The sequence below is a fragment of the Nycticebus coucang genome, chromosome 18, assembly GCF_027406575.1.
Source record: "Nycticebus coucang isolate mNycCou1 chromosome 18, mNycCou1.pri, whole genome shotgun sequence".
Classification (NCBI taxonomy): Eukaryota; Metazoa; Chordata; class Mammalia; order Primates; family Lorisidae; genus Nycticebus; species Nycticebus coucang.
The window spans coordinates 74,488,175-74,493,216 of NC_069797.1; positions in this window are offsets into that span (position 1 = coordinate 74,488,175).

The window sequence follows — 5,042 nt, forward strand, 5'->3', positions numbered from 1 at the left end:
GCAAACAACTAAATCTTCTGATCACATCTAACTCACCCGGCAGCACACACCTGCTGCATGGTGCTTAGAGGGACACACAGGCCAGTGACAGTTCTGCCTGTGAGGAGTTGTTTCTTACTGTGAAGCTCCTGCTCAGTGTACAGCCCCAGGACTGGTCTGCAGAACTGGATTGCATGTATTTACATGGTAAATAGCTTCCTTAGTCTTTTGTTTTGGAATCCTCTTCTGTGTGCCTCTGATTTTACCCCTGCCTCCAGGCATCCTCAAACTGCGGCCAGTGGGCCACATGAAGCGTGTGAATTGTATTTGTTCCCGTTTTGTTTTTTACTTCAAAATAAGATATGTGCAGTGTGCATAGGAATTTGTTCACAGTTTTTTTTTTTTTTTTAAACCATAGTCCGGCCCTCCAAGGCTCTGAGGGACAGTGAATTGGCCCCCTGTTTAAAAAGTTTGAGGGGGGCGGCGCCTATGGCTCAGTCCGTAAGGCGCCGGCCCCATATACCAAGGGTGGTGGGTTCAAACCCGGCCCCGGCCAAACTGCAACCAAAAAATAGCCGGGCGTTGTGGCAGGCGCTTGTAGTCCCAGCTACTCCGGAGGCTGAGGCAAGAGAATTGCTTAAGCCCAGGAGTTGGAGGTTGCTGTGAGCTGTGTGAGGCCACGGCACTCTACCGAGGGCCATAAAGTGAGACTCTGTCTCTACAAAAAAAAAAAAAAAAAAAAGATTGGCAAACCTGGATCGTCTATTCAGCCTCAAGTTTTATGGGTGAAATTTGGATTTAGCAGAGCACGTAATTATAGTTGGAAACATGCAATGACCCAGACAACACAGAATGGAAGCTTTGCTTTGGAGAAATGGCTAAGTCCATGAGTAAGTTTTAGGGCTGCATCCCATATGTACCACCAATACAATCTGTATAGACATGGGGACCATTTAGGCTATTATCACTGAAATGAACACAGATGCATCATTTTGGCAAAACAAATGATTAATAATTAATTGTAAGGGCGGCGCCTGTGGCTCAAGGAGTAGGGCGCAGGTCCCATATGCCGGAGGTGGAGGGTTCAAACCCAGCCCTGGCCAAAAAAAAAAAAAAAAAAATTAATTGTAAATATTTTGTGAACCTAGTTAGCTATAGCAAAAAAGAAAAACCCTAATAATAATATGAGGAATATTAGCAGACATATTTAGCTCTTTGGTATTCTCCTACAGATGTAAGTGAGAAAGATTCATTTGAATTAAGAAATCAAAGGAAGATAAGCAGGGCAGACCGTGTTAAATACTAAGAATACAAAGCTATGGGCGCCGGCCCCATATGCCGAGGGTGGCGGGTTCAAACCCAGCCCTGGCCAAACTGCAACCAAAAAATAGCTGGGCGTTGTGGTGGGCGCCTGTAGTCCCAGCTACTCGGGAGGCTGAGGCAAGAGAATTGCTTAAGCCCAGGAGTTGGAGGTTGCTATGAGCTGGGTGAGGCCACGGCACTCTACTGAGGGCCATAAAGTGAGACTCTGTCTCTAAAAAAAAAAAAAAAGAATACAAAGCTATGTGATGGAGAAATGTATAGGCTTGTAATAGTAGAAATTTTCCTCCCTGTATATATATACCATACGATTTGTCCATTTAAGGTGTTCAATTCAATGGTTATTATAACATATTCACAGGTATGTGTAGCTATAACCTCAGTCAACTCTAGGATTTCTTTCACATTTATATTAATTAAATTCTGTAAGATATAGAAACATTATTCCTAAATACCTAACTTTACTCTCTCATCTCAATTTTGGTGCTATTGTTACACGTACATATTTGTAAATGTGAAATACATTGTAATAGTTGTTATAATGATTTCTGTATGTAACTGTGTCTTATAAATAAACAAAAGAGAGCAATTCCAAAAAAATAAAAAAAAAGAACTCAAAACCAACCTCTGCTATTCACTTTCAATTTGGGTAAGTTATTTAATCTCCCTGAGCCTCAGTTTCTTCATTTTTTTTTTTTTTTATTTGCAGTTTTTTGGCTGGGGCTGGGTTTGAACCCACCACCTCTGGGATATGGGGCCAGCACCCTACTCCTTTGAGCCACAGGCACTGCCCAGTTTCTTCATCTTTGAAGTGGAGTTTTTTCTTTTCTTTTCTTTTTTTTTTTTTTTTTTGAGACAGAGTTTCACTGTGTTGCCCTGGGTAGAGTACTGTGGCATCACAACTCACAGCAACCTCAAACTCTTGGGGTTAAGCAATTCTCTTGCCTCAGCATCCCAAGTACCTGGGACTACAGGGCCTGCCACAATGCCTGGCTATTTTTTGGTTGTAGTTGGCCTGGGCTGGATTTGAACCCACTAGCTCCAGTGTATGTGGCTGGCGCTGTAGCCGCTGAGCTACAGGCACTGAGCCTGAAGTAGAGATGTTAATTAATACCCTTCTCCTGGCACCACCAAAGATTGTGGATGCTGGAGGGGAGGGATACGTGGCCAGAGGAGCCTCTTAACGGCTTTTGTTTTTTCTAAGAGATGAGGGTCTTGCTATGTTGCCCAGGATGGCCTCAAACTGCTGGGAACAAGTGATCCTCCTCCCTCAGCCTCCCATGTAGCTGAGACTACAGGCACACACCACCATGGCCAGTTGTGACTTTTTGTTTTGAGACAGAGTCTCTTCTTGTCACCCTCGGTAGAGTGCCGTGTCATCACAGCTCACAGTAACCTCCAACTCCTGGGCTTAGGCGATTCTCTTGCCTCAGCTTCCCAAGTAGCTGGGACTACAGGCGTCTGCCACAATGCCCAGCTATTTTTTGTTTGCAGTTTTGCCCAGGGCCAGGTTCAAACCTGGCACCCTCGGTATATGGGGCCAGTGCCCTACCCACTAAGCCACAGGTGCCGCCCCACTGTATAGGTGGTTTTTTTTTTTTTGTAGAGACAGAGTCTCACTTTACTGCCCTCGGTAGAGTGCTATGGTGTCACACGGCTCACGGCAACCTCCAGCTCTTGGGCTTATGTGATTCTCTTGCCTCAGCCTCCCGAGTAGCTGGGACTACAGGCGCCCGCCACAATGCCCGGCTATTTTTTTGTTGCAGTTTGGCCAGGGGCTGGGTTTGAACCCGCCACCCTTGGCATATGGGGCCAGCACCCTACTCACTGAGCCGCAGGCGCCGCCCGTATAGGTGGTTTTTTAATAGGAACATCTGTTTGTTCTTTGGGACTTGTTTTCCAGCATAATAGAGATGCAGAGCAAACATTTTCTAGGAAATATGTATAAATTCTGATCATAGTCTGGTAAGTTGTAAAATACAGTCATTAAGAATACAGTAATTGGGTGGCGCCTGTGGCTCAGCGAGTAGGGCGCCGGCCCCACATGCCGAGGGTGGCGGGTTCAAACCTAGCCCCGGCCAAACGGCAACAAAAAAATAGCCGGGCGTTGTGGCGGGCGCCTGTAGTCCCAGCTACTCGGGAGGCTGAGGCAAGAGAATCGCGTAAGCCCAAGAGTTAGAGGTTGCCGTGAGCAGTGTGACGCCACGGCACTCTACCGAGGGCCATAAAGTGAGACTCTGTCTCTACAAAAAAAAAAAAAAAAAAAGAATACAGTAATTGGGCGGCGCCTGTGGCTCAGCGAGTAGGGCGCCGGCCCCACATGCCGAGGGTGGCGGGTTCAAACCCAGCCCCGGTCAAACTGCAACAACAACAACAACAACAAAAAAATAGCCGGGCGTTGTGGCGGGCGCCTGTAGTCCCAGCTACTAGGGAGGCTGAGGCAAGAGAATCGCGGAAGCCCAGGAGTTAGAGGTTGCTGTGAGCCGTGTGACGCCACGGCACTCTACCCGAGGGTGGTACAGTGAGACTCTGTCTCTACAAAAAAAAAAAAAAAAAAAAAAAAGAATACAGTAATTTCGGGAGGCGCCTGTGGCTCAGTCGGTAAGGTGCCGGCCCCATATACCGAGGGTGGCGGGTTCAAACCCAGCCCCAGCCAAACTGCAACCAAAAAATAGCCGGGCATTGTGGCAGGCGCCTGTAGTCCCAGCTACTCGGAAGGCTGAGGCAAGAGAATCGCTTAAGCCCAGGAGTTGGAGGTTGCTGTGAGCTGTGTGAGGCCACGGCACTCTACCGAGGGCCAGAGAGTGAGACTCTGTCTCTACAAAAAAAAAAAAAGAATACAGGCGGCGCCTGTGGCTCAGTCAGTGGGGCGCCGGCCCCATATGCCGAGGGTGGCGGGTTCAAACCCAGCCCCGGCCAAACTGCAACAAAAAAAAAAAGAAAAAGAATACAGTAATTTCAGCTCGGCACCTGTAGCTCAAATGGCTAGGGCGCCAGCCTCATACACCGGGTTCAAATTCAGCCCTGGACTGCCAAACAATGACAACTATAACTTAAAACAAAAAAAAAAACATCCGGGCATTGTGCTGGACACCTGTAATTCCAGCTACTTGGGAGGCTGAGGCGAGAGAATCGTTTAAGCCCAAGAGTTTGAGGTTGCTGTGAGCTCTTACACCATGGCACTCTACCCAAGGGCAACAGCTTGAGACTCTGTCTCAAAAAAAAAAGAAAAAGAAAAAGAAAAAATACAGCAATTTGACTGGGTATGGTAGCTCACATTTGAGCCACTGCACTCTCGCTTAGGAGACAGAACAAGACCTTATCTCTAGGCTGGACACCGGTAGTTCAGTGATTAGGGCACTGGTGTGTTCGAATCTTGACTGGACCCGCTAAAAAAAAAAATAGCCATTGTGGTGGGTGCCTGTAGTCCCAGCTACTAGGGAGGCTGAGGCAGGAGAATTGCTCGAGCCCGAGAGTTTGAGGTTGCTGTGAGCTATGATGCTACAACACTCTACTGAGGGTGACAAAGTAAGACTGTCTCAATTAAAAAAAAATAAAAAATTAAAAAGGGGGCAGCAAATGCAGAATACAAATGTCTACATATAATAACTAAGAAAATGCCATGAAGGTTACGTTGAACAGTTTGATGAGAATATTTCAGATTGTATATGAAACCAGCACATTGTACTCCTTGATTGCACTAATGTACACAGCTATTTTATTTAACAATAAAAAAAATAAAA